This window comes from Notamacropus eugenii, chromosome 1, assembly GCF_028372415.1.
Source record: "Notamacropus eugenii isolate mMacEug1 chromosome 1, mMacEug1.pri_v2, whole genome shotgun sequence".
Classification (NCBI taxonomy): domain Eukaryota; kingdom Metazoa; phylum Chordata; class Mammalia; order Diprotodontia; family Macropodidae; genus Notamacropus; species Notamacropus eugenii.
In genome coordinates this window covers 745,725,221-745,742,269 of record NC_092872.1, presented here as the reverse complement: position 1 = coordinate 745,742,269, position 17,049 = coordinate 745,725,221, and positions in this window count along the sequence as shown.

Sequence of the window (17,049 nt, the reverse complement as noted above, 5' to 3'; positions counted from 1 at the left end):
AATTTAGCTGAGGCTTGAAGGAAGCCAGTGAAGCAAGAGGGAGAAACAAGGAGGGAAAACATTCCAGCTATGCAGCCAGCCAGTCCAAATCCCCAGTCACATGATGGAGTGAACTGAAAAAAACATAAAAGAGGTCATTGTTGCTGGATTGAAGGATAGTTTGAGTTGAATAAAGTGTAAGAAGACAAAAAGTATGTGTTTGTATGTGTACGTTCACATGTGAATGTATGTATATGAGTGTGCATATGCACATATATGTGCCTGTGAATGTATGTAATTGTGTGTGCACATGGATGCAGGTGAATGTGTGTATATGTAAATGTAGGTGTTGGGACAGGTAGTGAAGGGTTTGGAAAGCCAAAAGAAATCCCATTTGACGCTGGAAGCACCAACAGGCCACTGGGGTTTACTGAACTGAGAATGTAACATGACCTGCCCTTTCCTTTAGGAAGATCAGCTTGAAAGTCAAGTGGAGAATGAATTGGAAGAAGAGGAAACTGAGGCAGCAATACCAGCTTGGAGACTCTCTTAAATTCCTTAATACTGTTGAGAGTAGCACCATGTTCTAAGTCACTCAGGTTTATAAACCAGGTATTATCTTCTTGGAAATGATAACTGAAATCATTGGAAAGATGCAATCTTCAGGACAAATAGTATAGAGGGATAAGAAAAAAATATCTGCAGGACAGAACCTTGGGAACACTCATGGTTAGTGGGAGTAACCTGGATGAAGATTCTACAAAGTAGATTGAGAAAAAGTGGTGAGACAGGGAGGAGGGGAAACCATTTACTCATAAACTCAAACTACTGAATGTGTAAGGAGTTAATCGACCCTATGGGTCCTCACTCCTAGTGCTTCATTTTATCCAGTTTTCAAGGTGACATCTCAAGGTCACAGACCTAATGAGTGAAATAACATAAGTTGCTTAACACTGAACCAAGTGCTATTTCTACTATTTCAAAAACTGAGAATATGCTCAATTCAGGCTTCAGTTTCTGAAAAATAAATCATGCATTTTTTATGGAAGTAAAAATCTAATTTTTTTAAGGTACTATGGAAAATTATGTTTAATTCCAAGGTAAGTCAGAGTATTTGGAAAGGGGAGCTTATAAAAAATGGGTACATGAAAGTGACACCAACCTGTTTTTCTTATGCATAGAGTGTCTGGCTTGAGCCCACCAAAATTGAATATTTGTAAACGAAGTTGTAAACCCTTGAAGACAGGGACTTTTTGAATAGCCGACAATATTCTTAGGAAATGTGGCATGAGCAAGACACATGACACAGTGCAATAGACAAGAAGATTTGTTCAGTGATGTACGTATTGATAGTAAGGCTCTAAGGCTCACAGTCTTCACTCCCAAAATGTACTAACTCATCTTCTAATGAAAAACATAATTTCACTGGCATTGTTCTGACATCCTCTTGGCAACATAATTAACCTCTGAAATGTCAAAAAAATAAAACACAAACTGCAACAAAGTAAAAATAATTTTGCAATATTAAAACAATGTGGCCCTATGAGAATATTTATCAATGACTCCATTTAGTCAATAAGATATAATTCTTTTGCTATTATATATATGTATATACATATATACACATACACACATATGTACATACATGCACACATATATATTGTGAATGTATATATGTGCATGTGATGCACATGTATGTGTGTCTGTACATATGTATGTAAGTGTATATATGGGCATGTATATATGTATATATAGTGTACACACATAGGTAGATAGATAGATAGATAGATAGATAGATAGATAGATAGATAGATAGATAGATGATGGATGGATGGATAGACAGACAGACAGACAGACAGACAGATAGATAGATAGATAGATAGAGATAGATAGATAGATAGATAGATAGATAGATAGATAGATAGATGGATGGATGGATGGATAGATAGATGGATAGATGGATAAATGATGGATGGATGGATGGTCTGTTTATTACTCTGCATTTAGCATTTCCAATATACTAGTAAATTGACTTTAACCAGATGTAGTTAAGTTATACGTTGCTTAGAGAATTTAACAAGGAATACCATCAAGAAAGAGGTAAGATTAAATAAGAAATGTAGTGAAATATAAATTGCATAGCTCATAAATGACGAGTCTTAATGGAATAATGTCCATTGCCTTCTAATATGGTCTCAGTAATCATCACTGGCAGTAGACATCCGTCTGTTTTAATTGCTTGGCTTTCACATCATGAAAGCGGTCTTCAGACGTTATTTTAAAATTATTATTATTATGTTTTTTATCTTGGTCTGGTGCTATCATATGGTATCTCAATTATCACACTTAATGGCAGAATGAATGCCTGAAATCAAACTGCCCTCTGCCCCTTGGATGAAAATGTTCTAACTGATGAATGAAATCCATCTTTGAATGTTTAAATAAAGGCATTTATCCATCTTTTCATCATTTTAATTGTCAGCTGATTCCCACTTAGGACTGGGCTTCCCAAAGTCATTATTAAAGTGTGTTCATGTCCTGGATTCTACTCTTGCACTTTGGGCTTCATATACTGGTCTTATTTAGAGTAAGAGACAGTTTTGTAAATTATGAAGAATGCCAGACTAAGGTTTTAAAAAGACATAGGATCTAGAAGCACCTTGATGTTCTTAACGTAAATGACCTTAGACAAGTGACTTAATCCCTCCAGATTTAAGTTCCTTAGTACTTATCTATTAACACATTGTAGGTATGTGATATAACATTGGCTTAGGTTGTTCACAAAATGAGATTATCCCTTTCAGATCCATAATGTTCACTTTGAGCCCAAAGGGAAGAACCAGAAACAATAATATTAAAATTCAAAAATGCTAAGTTAGGTGTGATTTTCAGGAAAGCAACAAAACTTCCTTATTGTTAGAGGTTGTCTAAAATATATTGGGTTCATTCGGAAGGTAATAACATCTCCCAACTTGCAGGTATTCATGGAGATGCTGATCACCACCTGACAAGTATGGTAAAGATTAGATTCTTTTCCCAGGTACTTAACTGTTAATTAAGTTTAAATTAATTAAGAGTTAATTAAGTCCTGAAATCAGAGTCAGGAAAACTTGAATTCAAATTCTACCTCAAACACTATGTGATCATAAACAAGTTACTTAACTTTCCTAGGATATAATTTCCTCTACTGTTAAGTGAACATTTTGGACTCAGTTAACTCTAAGGTCCTTTCTTGATCTAATTCAATGATTTTGTGAGGTTTTGCCACTCAGGGCCTCTTCAGTTTCTTCAAGTTGTCCAAGCTGAGAAAATCACGAATTCTTCATTCATTCGTACTCTACCTAAGAAGTTTTAGGGGTCAGTGAGTGGGGCAATGGACTGAAGTCCCATGGATGTTGACATCACTTTAACTAGGTCAAAAACAAAACCAGCCACCAAGAACATTCTATGATATTTTGAGTATTCTCTCAAGGTTTCAAGTTTTCTCAACTGGAAAATAGAACTGCTCACTAAATTTCCTGTCTGCCTCACAATGGTATTGAAAGGAACATTCAATGCTAGGAAGAGATGCCTGTTAGAAGTAGAAAGAGGTTCAATGCATCAGTGACACTAATATAATTTTATATTACTACCACTACTATTACTACCACTGTTTCTCCTCCTCCTCCTTCTCCTCCTCTACCTACTATTACTACAAATACTAGCACTACTACTATGAACAACTTTACTTTCTTCCATTCTTTCAGTGGAACACCTCACTAGTTTCACAGTTGAAAATGATTACATATCCCTGAGCTATACTTTTAATACACACAAAAAACTTCTTAACATTCACAAATATTGAATCTAAAATATATAATGAATGATGACCGATTCTTCTCTAGGATGTAGGAGAAAAATAGGTATTAGTATGTCATTTTATTGGTACAGGGAACTTCTAGCTAAGCCAACACCTACTCTGAATTCATAGGTACTTTCTCTGAAATCTGAAATCTTAAGAGAATTGCTGGGTGGACCAACAAGTTGAATGATTTAAGTCAGATCACATGGTTCATATATGTCAAAGTTAGGGCATTAACTCTGATCTTCTAGGTTCCAAGTGAAGTTCTTTATCAACTCTATGATACTGTCTGCTCAACAGAGAGTGGAGGTTGTATAATGCAGCAATTTGCACCCATTGCTGATGAGAGCACTGAATCCAGTGTTTCAGCCTCTTTTTGTTATTTTTATACTAGAGGGAATTAAATTATTTAGGGCTGAGAGAGTTTGTATTTCCAGAAATTGTTATAATGTAACCACAAACAGCAACAAAACTCCCCATATGTTCATGTATATAAACATTACAATTTTGTGGCTATATGTGTGTGTGATGGTGGTGGTGGTGGTTTGTGTGTGTGTGTGTGTATGTGTGTGTGTGTGTGTGTGTGTGTAAGCGAAATACAATTTATATAAGTCTTATAATAAATTTGGAGAAAATAAAATTTCTATCATTTACCTGTAAAGGAGAGTTTTTCTTCTTTCAATCTTTCAGGATTTTCTAGCAGCCAAATGATGGTGTTTTTATTATTTTGAAGGTCGTGGTGGTACCCTAAGGAGAAAGCTGTTTAGGGCACCTTTGAGCATGGACTGTTCAGCCCTGCTCACTGACTCTTGATTGTGGAAGGGGGGTAAACTATGGTATCATATCTGGGATCACCTCAAGCTTGACTCAACACATTCCAAATGCCTGAACTCTCCCAAGCTACTTGCCTAAAGTGCTCAGAGGAAGTCAGTCATTCCTGGATGGAGAAGGGGTCAATAAAACTGAGTAGTGTATAAAGATATATAAAATTAATTAACCATTTTAATTAACCACTTTATAATTACTGTCTCTGTGGTGATGCATCTTGGTCTATTTCTGGGAACAAAAATTAGTGGCTTCAGGGAATGTGTATGTGAGTAACAACCCTTGACTTGCCAACCGGACTGGCATCTATTCCTTACTACTTACTTGATGCTTCATAAAACCAAGACAATAACTTTGCATTTCAAACCTGAGCTGTTAACCGAATTTAAAAAAAAAAAAATAAAGGATCAGGTACTTCCCTGATGATGATGATGTGAATCCTAATTACTCATTTTTGTAATTGCTTACATTAAATTATAAGTAATAATGCCATTTGATGTTCATGGATGACATGTAGTACCACAGAAGAGCTTATTGAAGGGTTTTTCATCCTGGAGAACCTTTCTCCATTGTTATTTGAACTGGACAAGTAGGATATTTTTAATGTTTATCAAAGTTAAAAAAGGAACGACTATGGCATGAAATCAAATTAATCAGTAAAGATTAGATTTACAGATTCATCTTGTCTAGGTAAAATACATAAAAAATAAAGTGATCAAGGACAAAGAAGGCTTTGATAATGTATCTCAAGAAAGATAATGAAACCCTACAATCAAAGTAATATACAAAGGATGAATTTAAAGCAGTTGATATCCGTGGGATGCCAGTCTTCACATCTACTTTCAGATGAATAGAATGGACTATAAGAAATTTGAAAATATAGCATAAAATATCTTTATAAAGTTAATAAAACAGAAGTGTCACCTGACTTAAAGCACAGATCCTTGAACTGGCATCTAAGAAGTTTATTTTTGTTCTTGGTGATTTGTTTGCTTGCTTTGTTTTTCCTGGCAATGTTATATTTCATTGTAAAGAACTTTCTTTGTGATCTTATACATTTTATGTTATACATCTGATGTCACCACACCAAGGGGAGATCCATTGTCTTCATCCAAATTCCAACTTCATCTATGATACTGAAGATTAAGAAAAAGGAGAAAAATGGATATTCTCAGTTCTTAAAATAAGATAATTAAAAGTTAAGATGAATATTTTTAGAATAAGCAGATATCACTTAATTGAGCAATTGTGATTTCTAATAAGTACATATCACTAGAATCACCTAAGATAATCCAAAGTGATGAACCTCTAAATGGAACCTCTAAAATGGATAAAATACATTAATGGAATCCAAAGGCTTCCCAAAGTGGGAACCAACATTACCACACACAACATGCAGTATGTAGAAAAATAAACATGGAAAACCATGGTGGAGTAATGATGGAAATTTAGAGTCCATTCATCACAATCAGAAATTATACAGTTAAGCCATGTTTACAGATCCCATACGTTTTGGGGTTTTTTTGGCATCAAAACATACACAATGGAAATAAATATTAGAAATGCTTGTTTTACAAGTTAATGTAGCACAAAACTGAATGACTAAAAAAAAGTTACCTACTAAATACCTAGTGAGACATGAAGTAGTACCTATAATTGGGCATTAGAAGATTTCCATTTTCATAAATTAATGGGTAACTAATTCCCTTACTTCAATATATAATGGAAATTTATTAAGTAAATAGCACTGTCACAGACCAAATTATTACCCATAATTTCAGGGTATAATGATGAAATATTAAAATTTAATTACAACTTTGTTGTCAAGTCATTTATCAGTCATGAGACAGGAGTGGTTCACCATTTCTTTCTCCACTTCATGGAAGGCAATTGAGATAAACATAATTTAGTGACTTCCCTAGGGTCACACAGCTGGTAATTGGTGAATACTGGCTTTGAACTAAGAAAAAAGCTAACCGGAGACCCAGAAATCTATTTACTACATTGCCTAGATGCTCTCAAATGAAAATTTATTGAAACTTACTCATCAACCTTATATGAAGAATCTCTCTTCATCCATTAATATTCTACCTGGAATGCCAGACTGCTGAATAGACCCTGCGTGCTATAATGCTACATGATGACTTACAGTTTTCTCTAAATGGAAAGATTTACCATTTTTTTTTAAATTACAGTTTTTTTCTTCTTCCATATTACAAAAAGTTAAACGGCTTCTCTTCATTTTTCTAGATATTGAAATTGGTGAAGTTTTAATACTAGAAAATTTGTTTTGAGAATTCTACGGGTATTTTGTGGCTAAACTTTATAACATGGTGATTTGAAAATGTAGCAGGAATAAACACATCATAACTTGATATGATTGGCAGGTTCTATTTGAGAGAGGCCTAAAACTGAAGTAGTACAGTATTTTAGGTCAGATTAGTGATTTCATTGCCAGAGCTGTTAGAGGAAGCTTTCATAGATTCAGGCTCTCTCCCTATCATTTATGTCCATAATTTAAAAATAAACTATAGGTGTCTACAAGCAAAACAAAGAGTTTAGCCATATTTAAACTTCTTTCAGAATTTTTTTTCATTTCCTAAAATGTTACCAATCTTGATGGGGCAGCTAGATGGTGCCGTGGATAGAGCACCAATGCAGGAGTCAGGAGGACTCAAATCTCACCTCAGACACTTGGCACTCACACTAGTTGTGTGACCTTGGGCAAGTCACTTCATCCCAATTGCCTCATCCTGGATCATCTCCAGTCATCCTGATGAATATCTGGTCGCTGGATTCAGATGACTTTGGAGGAGAAGTGAGGCTGGTGATCTGCACAGCCCTCCCTCACTCGAAAGAAAGTCAAGTGCAAGTCATGTCATCATTTCTCTGATGGCACGGTCTTCTTCGGCAATGAAGGACACACACACACACACACACACACACACACGCACCTGGAATTCCTTCCTAAGCCTTGGTATATATCCACCTTCCATATCCTGGGGATGCTAAATATCTGGTAGCTGCTGAATCGCTTATTGCACCCACTACCCCCAGTTTCCTATTCCTTTATGCCATCCACCTCAATGTCAGCTCCTGAGGGTCCTTCTGCTGAGCCTCATGCTCTTTTCCATTGTGATCTCTCAGACACCTGGGACATAATTAACAAGGAAAACAGAAATGACAGCTAGCATTGATCTAGTGCTTTAAGTTTTGCAAATCGACTTAAAAAAATAATCTCATTGAACCTCACAATAACCCTGGGAGACATGTGAAATGATCACCGTTATTTTACATGTAAGGAAACCAAGGTAGACAAATGTTGTGTGTCTTGCCCAGAATCATACATCTGACAAGTATTGGTTGCATCCTGTAAGCTTAAGTTGTCTTGACTCCACCTCTAGTGATCCACCCATTATGCCACCTGGTGAATGGCTACACCACAAATATATACTCTGTAACATGAGCTCTATCTTGGGTCCGTCTTTCCACTTCTCTAGGAGGAGGAGGCTGACCTTTAGTTGAGAGCTTTCCAGCCAAGATACCCAGAACTGGAAGGTTTACTCAGAACAGCAGTAATTTTGAGTGGCAAAAGAAATCAGAACCTGTATTATTTCAAAAAATCTGAAGGGAAACTAAGATTTTGGGACTGACAACTGAGGGTAATTGGGTCAACAAAAAATATAAAATTTGGTAACAAGTTACATTTATCTGTTTTTCTTTCTGGTTTTTTTTTTATTTTGATTTATTCTTCACATAAGCATATGTTCTTGAACTCAAACAAGTGAATTTCAATATGAATACAAGTTGTATGTGCCCATATGGGTCTGACTAGATGTGAGTAATGACTAGATATCTCTGTTGTTTGTTTTTAATTTCTGAAGACGATGAATGACCTTATAGGGTAATGTCTTGAATTGTGTATGAATTGGATTTAAGGGAGCAAGAGTTGCACAAAGTCATCAGCTTCACTTTCTCTTCTAGAATCATCAAAGTCCAGTTGCAAGACAAAAATCAAGATAGCTGATAATGACCCAGGATGCAATGGATGATGTTGGCATCCTCAATGTCTGATCAAGCTCTAAGTACTCCACAGTGCCTGCTTCAGTCAATTTTCATGGTTATTGGAATATGTTTTTGTGTATTTTTATTTTCTTAATTAACTTATTTATTTTTAATTTTCAACCTCCATTTCCACAGGATTATGAATTCCAAATTTTCTCCCTATCTCTCCCCTCTGCCCACCCTAAGACATCATGCAATCCAATTACCGCTTCACCAATCTGTGTTTCCTTCTAGCACACCTCTCCCTTCTCTCATCCCCTTCCCCTCTACTTTCTTCTTAGGCAAGATTTCTATACTCCATTGCCTTTATGTCTTATTTACCAGTGTATGTAAAAACAATTTTTAATATTTGTTTTTAAAACTTTAGTTCCAACTTCTCTCCCTTCCTCCCTCCTCATGCACCCCCATTGGCAAGGGAAGCAATCTGATATAGGTTATACATGTGTAGTTAAGCAAAATACTTCCTTAATAATCATGATGTGGAAGACTATATTTCTGTCCATCCTATCCTGCCCCCATTTATTCTGTTTTCTCTTTTGATCCTATCCCTCCTCAAAAGGATATTTCTAATTATCCCCTCTTCTCATTTGTTCTCCCTTCTGTCATTCCCCACACCCTGCTTAGCCCCTTCCCTCCTTCTTCCTGTAGTGTAAGATAGATTTTCATAACAAATTGAGGGTGCAATGTTACTACTTCCTTATGCTAAATCCAATGAGAATAAGGTTCACTCTTTCCCTCTCACCTACCATCTTCCCCTTCATTGAAAAAGCTTTTTCTTGCCTCTTTTATGTGTTAGTTTTGTATGTTGGAGAAATGATGTTTTATCACAGAAATGCACTGTACTTTTTCCCATAGTAATTATTATCAACTATGTATTTCCCTCCATCCTATGTTCTCCCTGTTTATCCTATTCTCTGCCTACTTTAACCCTATGCATTCTCAGATGTGTTTTGTTTCTGACTCACTTGCTTGGCCTCACTTCAGCTCCTCCCTACCCCCTTCCCTTATTCCATTGCCTTCCTACTTTCATATATGGTATTATAAATTTCTGTACCCAAATGAATGTGTTTATTATTCACTCTTTGAGCCAATTCCTATGAAAGTAAGGTGCCATGCTCCCCTTCGCACTCCCCCCAGTTCCCCCTCCCCCTGTAAAATCTCTTTCAATTCTCTTTTAGGTTAGATAATTTATCCCATTCTACCTCTCTCTTTCCCCTTCTCCCAGTACATTCTTCATTCTTATCCCTTAATTTAGTTTATTTTTTGTGGATAATCACGCCATTACATTAAACACATCTCTGTGTTCTCTCTGTGTATATTCCTCCTAACTGTACTAATAATGACAAATCTTTTGGTAGTTATAAATATAATCTTCCCAGGTAGATATTTAAGATGTTTAACCTTAAGAAATCCATTATGATTTCTCTTTCCTGTCTACCTTTTTGTGCTTCTTTTACATCTTTTATTTGAAAATCATTTTTTATTTGGCTTTGGTCTTTTCATCAGGAATGAATGAAAGTGATTTATTTCTTTGAATGTTCATTTTTCTAATATTCAGTTTTGTTGAGCAGGTGATTGTTGGGTGTAATCCTAGTCCTTTTGCTCCTTGGAAAATCTAACTACAAGACCTCTGATACTTACATTTTGTAAAAATTCCTAAACATTATGTTATCTTGACTGTATCCCCATGGTATTTGAGTTCTCTTTCTTTAGTTTGCTTGCAATATTTTCTCCTTAATCTGGGAAGTCTGAAATTTGGCTATAATATTCCTGCTAGTTTTCATGTTTGGATAACTTTCAGGAAGTCATTAGTCAGTTATTTCACTTTATATTTTCCTCTCTGTGTCTTTTATATCAAGGAAGTTTTCCTTGATAATTTCTAAAAAGATGATGTCTAGGTTCTTTTTTTAAATGACTTTCAGGTAGTGCAACAATTCTTAATTATCTATCCTGGATCTATTTTCCAGGTCAATTGTGTATGTGTGTATATGTGTATACGTATGTTTTCCTCAGTGAAATATTTCAAAGTGCTTTCTATGTTTTTTTCATTTTTTTGAATCTGCTTGATTGTTTCTTGATATATCATAAAATCATTAGCTTTCAATTGCCCAGTTATAATTTTAAGGAATTATTTTCTTCCATGAATTTTTGTACCTCCTTTTCCATTTAGCTAATTCTTCTTTTCAAGACATTCTTTTCTTCTTTGAATTATTGTGCCTCTTTTGCTATTTGATATAATTTGTTTTTAAGCTGTTATTTCCTTCAGTATTATTTGTTGCCTCCTTTACCAAGCTGTTGACTTTTCTTTCATGACTGCCTTGCATCACTCTCATTTCTCTTCCCAATTTTTACTCTGTCTCTTGCTTGATTTTTTCGTTTATTTTTTATTATTTTATTTATTTTTTTAATGTTCTACAATTACTGTCATAAAACTTAGATTTTTACCCATCCACACCTACCCCTGCCAACCCCCTCCCTCCCCAAGAGGACATACAATTCTATATAGGATCTACATATACTTTCCTATTGAATACGTTTTCACTATAATCATGCTATTTAGACAAACTAAAATACATGGAAGAAATCATATAACAAATCAAAACATAATACACACACATACACACACACACATGATCTGCTACAATCTGTGAATGAACTCCATAATTCTTTCTCTACGTGTGGAAGGCACTTTGTCTTAGAAAACCATTGGGAATTTTTTTTTTCAGTTCTTCCGTTATTATGAAGTTCCAAGTCTACCAGAAAAAACTATTGCACACTGTGGTTGCTGCTGCACACAGAGTTCTCCTGGTTCTGCTCTTTTCACTCAGCATCAGATCATATAAGTCCTTCCAGGCCTCCCTGACGTCTTCTTCATTATTTTTTCTTATGGCTTAATAGTACTCCATTACATTCATACACCATAATTTATTCAGCCATTCCCCAATTGATGGGCATCCCCTTGATTTCCAGTTTTTGACAACTACAAAGAGTGCTGCTATAAATATTTTTGTACATGTGGGACTTTTTCCCATTTTTATGATCTCTTGGGGATACAGTCCTAGTAGCAATATTGCTGTGTCAAAGGGTATGTACATTTTTGTAGCCCTTTGGGCATGGTTCCAAATTGCTCCCCAGAATGGTTGGATGAACTCACAACTCCACCAACAATGAATTAGTGTTCCAACTCTCCCACATCCTCTCCAACATCTATCATTTTCTTGTTCTGTCATGTTTGCCAATCTTATAGGTGCGATGTGGTACCTCAGAGTTGTTTTGATTTGCATCTCTCTAATCAAAAGTGATTTGGAGCATTTTTTCATATGATTATAGATACCTTTAATTTCTTCTTCCGAAAATTGCTTGTTCATATCCTTTGACCATTTATAGATTGGGGAATCTTACTTGATTTTTAAAATAATTTTGAGATCTTCCATAGTCTGAGATTTCCTTCTGTGTGTGTGTTTTGAACTTCCTCATCACTATGGTAACTTTCTATGATCAGAATTTTTTTCTCTTGTTTGCTTATTTCCCAGCCTTTTCCTTGACTTTTAATTCTATGTTCAAATGGGATGCTGCTTTCAGGGTGGAAGGTGCACTGTCCCAAGCTTCAGGTTTCTGTGCAATGTTTTTCAGAGATTGTTCTAGGGACCTGTATGCTATTGGTTCATCCAAGGTGGTATGATCTAGGCAGACCAAACTCTTTTACTTTCCTGTAACAAGTAGTTTTCAGACTCAGAGCTGTCAATACTCATATGAAAAGTGCTCTCAATCACTATTGACAAGAGAAATGCAAACTAAAACCATCCTGAGATACTGTTGCACCTGTCAAATTGGCTAAAATGACAGAAAAGGAAACTGATCAATGTTGGAGGGGATGTGGGAAAGTTAATACACTAATGTACTATTGATGAAGTTGTATACTGAGTCAACCATTCTGAAGAGCATTTTGGACTGTGCCCAAGGGGCCACAAGCACTCTTTTTCAACCGTGGAAGTGTGATCAGGGTCCCTGCTCCCCTAAAGTTGCAATCACTACTGAGCTAGTCCTCCTCCTGGCACAGGGACTAAGACGTGAGGCTGTGACCCAGATCCAATTCTGGGCAATCCAACAGAGCCCTGCCCCTGGTAACAGCAAAGGACCCCTGAAAATGTTGTTTTGACCCAATGTCTGATCTGCTTATGATCTGTGGGCTGAGACGTCTGGAAACCACCACTGTGGTCACTGATTCAATTGCCCCAAAGCCTGTTTCTGGTTCTCTGAGACCTATTTTCCACTGATGAAGCCTATGCTGGACTGCACTCCTCTTTCATGTTGTTGCAACAGACCTTTCCTGCCATCCTTCTAAGTTGTCTTGGGTCAGGAAATTGTTTCACTCTGTCTTTTTGTGGGTTCTGCCACTCTAGAAATTGCTTGGAGTCCTTATTTAAAGGTATATGGAGGGGTTTGAGAGAGATCTCAGACAAGTTCCTGCTTTTACTCTGCCATCTTTACTCTGTCTTGCATTATGTTTAAAAATTAAATTGTTCTAAGTAGCACAAGCAATGACTTTCCCATTGGTTATTTTTTTTCTCTTATGTCTGTGAAAACTTTTTTGTAGGGTTTATAAAAATAGGCATATGATGTATAGGAAAAGATAAAGTACTTAAAAAAATTAATGAGGCTAGCTAGAATGTAGAACTGGATTAGATATTCAGGCTAAATATGTGCAAATGAGGATTTAACTAAAGATGAAATGTCAAAAGAAGGAGAAGAAAGCAAATCTACACATCTAGAAGCTTTGGTTTTCTTTTAAAAGAAAGCTTTTGTTTTGTTTATTTGGTCTGGATTTCTCTCTTTGGATACTATTTGAAGTACAATCCATCTCTGTTAATACTTAATGCCCTCAATAAAATATGGCATGAGGAATAGAAGAAGCAGTGAATCTACAAACACTGACCTGTCTGAAATATTTTTTAGACCCTGTAAGTCTTAAAAGTTGCTTCTCAAACTCATTCAAATGAAAGCATTTATAAATCTTAAACTTATAGATTCAGAGACTGAAACTTTAACTAAAGGAATCACAATGATAGAATGTTTGTCTCCAAAGGGAGATCAACAATCCCAATCATATTCAAACCTAAGAACTGAATATACAGTATGCCCAACATTATTCAACCTCTAAGTAATAACCAGCTTTGAATGGATACTCACTTCATCCACATTCGACATGTTCTGTATTTTGTATTCTTTGGAATTCCATTTTTGGTTTGACTTGAAATATGTATTCTGTTATTCCTATTTAGTTTTATTAGTTCTAGTACAGAATCTATTTGTTCTTACCCTAATTTCCAAGCCACTGGGTTTTAATGACTGGAGAAGAGAGAGCAACTGATAACTTTGAACAGTCTGCCTCACTCAAATCCCTTTCACTTGCAAGTTATGAAATCAGCCTCATGGTGTCATTGCTCTTCTTTGAGAATGAAGGATGAAAAACAATAAGGGTTCTCTACAGAGAGAAAAGAACTCACAGAGCAGATATTGTGAATGAAAGTTCATTGCACTTTTTTCTTAAGAGAATCTTTTGTATTAACTGTCCTTACCTTGCTATTTGAGAATACTAATCATTGTCCTCTGGGGATTCAACCTGTCAATTGGAGAAGTTGAGCAATGCTGTTATTTTTCCTCCTCCTCTTCCTCTTTATTCTCCTCCTCCACCTTTTCCTGCTCCCTCTTCTCTTCCTCCCTCATCTCTTCCTCTTCCCCCTCTTCTTTCTTCTCTTCTTACCTGATTTTTATCTTCGATTTATTGAAATGCAGCTCTCAAAACAAAATTTAAAAGCCCATTGCATTTTAAATCCAACTACTTGATTGCACCTTAAACCCAAATCACTCTGACTTGCATTGAATGCCAAAACATCATCCCAACCCAAGCCGCTGTGGATCCTTGTTTAGATTTTGAAGGTTTAGAATGAGTGTAACTATCAATTGTCTTATATTCTGGACAGAAAGTCTGAGGGTCTTCCCTTCCCAGATTGAAAATTTTGTAGTGGTAAACTGAGCTACCTTTTGTCTCAACTCTTATCAACCCTTAGTCATTAAATGGGCATGATTTTGGACAAACTGAGACCTGGGAAACACCTTAATCTAGAAAAGTCAAGGTCATCCACTGTATTCTGGTCCATCACCATTAACCTTTCCTTTTTTCTTGCCACTGGACTCTGGAGGAGAGAATGAGGCTGGTGACTTTGTGGGTTCTCTGTCTCACATCTCTAATCCATGAGTAAGTCAAGATATTACCCTCATGATGGCATCTCCTTAGGAAAGAAAGGCTGAACAACAACACTAAGGCTAATCTTCCAATCTAGAAAATCTTCTAGGGCTAAGCAAAATCTTCATCATTATCATCATCATCATCACCTTTTCCCCACTTTTCCACATCACAACTCTTCTAAATGATCTAAAAAGAAATTGAAGATTATGACAAATTAAAGAGATAATAAAGAACTGCTACTAACCCTCAAGGATTTCAAGTCATCAGGACAACATGAATTGTATTCCAAGGCATTATTTCTTACTTTTTAATTTTGTCCACACCCTTTCTGTCTGATAAAGAGCCTGCATTTTTGGAAACACTAAGGGCATCTTCCGAGACAAACTTTTTTCCTTGCTTTTTTCACAATATCTAAATGTTTTACCCCAAAATCTTTTTCATGATCCCTGACTTGCATGAAGACATAAAAATCCCAATTAAGAAAATGCCCTCCATAGGAAAACTTGACCTCATTCCATCCCCACTTTCTATAGCAAAATTTCCCTTCTATTACCCTTTCGATCTCACCTGTCTCCAATTTCTTATTATATACTAGCTGCTTTCCTTAAGATTACAAATACACACATCCCTCTATCCCCCAACCTCCAAAGAAAAGAAAAATCTTCATTTAATCAAACCTACCAGCTATTTCTTTATATCGCTCCTCATTTCAATGGGTAAAATTCTTTTGAAAAAAGTTGCCTTATTAAATTTAAACTTTTCCCTCCAAAGTTACAATATCTCTTAATTATGTAAGCTAATATATTTTTATGTTGTCATACTTTGTAAAATATCTATAGCCTTGATATTATTTGACATCCTCTTCTTCTTGATTATTTCCCCTCTAGGTTCTTATAATTCTGCTTTCTCCTGGAACTTTTAACTATTTACCTGATCACTCCAACTCTTTCTCCTGATCTGCATCAGACCTAATAACTATGGGGCTCCTCCAAGGCTGTGTCCTGGGCCCTCTTATCTTCTCCCCCTGCACAATTTCATTTGCTGATCCGTTGCACTGGATTCACTATTTCTATGTAAGAGACTCTCAAATCTTCTTGTGAACTGGATGTCTTAAATTTGACATGTCTACAACATGAACTCTTTATAAGCTCCTCCAAATCTTGTCTTCTTCCTATCTTTTGTATTAATGTCTCAGGTAACACCATCCTCCCAGTCACCCAGAATCACAGATTAGTACTCAACTCTTCACTCTTGGCCATTCTACATAATCAATCCACTTAAATTCAATGAGACTTGCCATTTCTACTTTAATAACAAGTCTGGAATTTGTCCTATTTTTTCCTCCTCTGACAATGCTATCAGCCTATTATAGACACATCACCTCATCCCTGGACTACATCAAAAGGCTGCTGGTTGATCTAACTTCCTGTAGTCTTTCCTTTACTCAGTCCTTCCTTTTCTCATCTGTTAAACTGTTCTTCCTGAACAATACATTTGACCATGCTGTCTCCTCCCCTCTACTCAACAAACTCTGGGAACTCTAAATTTCCTCCATGATCAAATCAATAAAATCCTGTGATTTACTTTTTAATCTCTTCATGAAAAAGCCCTTTTCTGTCTTACTAGGCTCCATACACTTTACTCCTTTCCACATAACATACAATTCAGGAGCACTGATGTTCATTTTTTGATGTTCATTTCATATGATAATTCATCTCTGGAGTTTCTGATTTTTCTCCTGGCTACCCTGAATATCTAGAATATTCTCCCTCTTCACTTCCACCTCCTTTTTGCCTGACCTACACTACTCTGTCTGGTAGTTCCTAAATAAATGATGATTAGCTGCCTGATTATATGAGGTACATACAGATTTATTTACATAATCACAGAAAGATTTTATATGAAATATTGAGTCAGTGATAGTAATTTTCTAATAATCATTGCAACCTGGAGAAGTGACAAAAGAATTCACTTTTCTTATGGACCTTTATTCTCAGTGTTAGGGCTACTCTTATTCATTCAGCTGAGACTATCCATCTAAGCCCATCTTTGTAGACATGTCATGCCTTTGCATTAATATGCAATATGG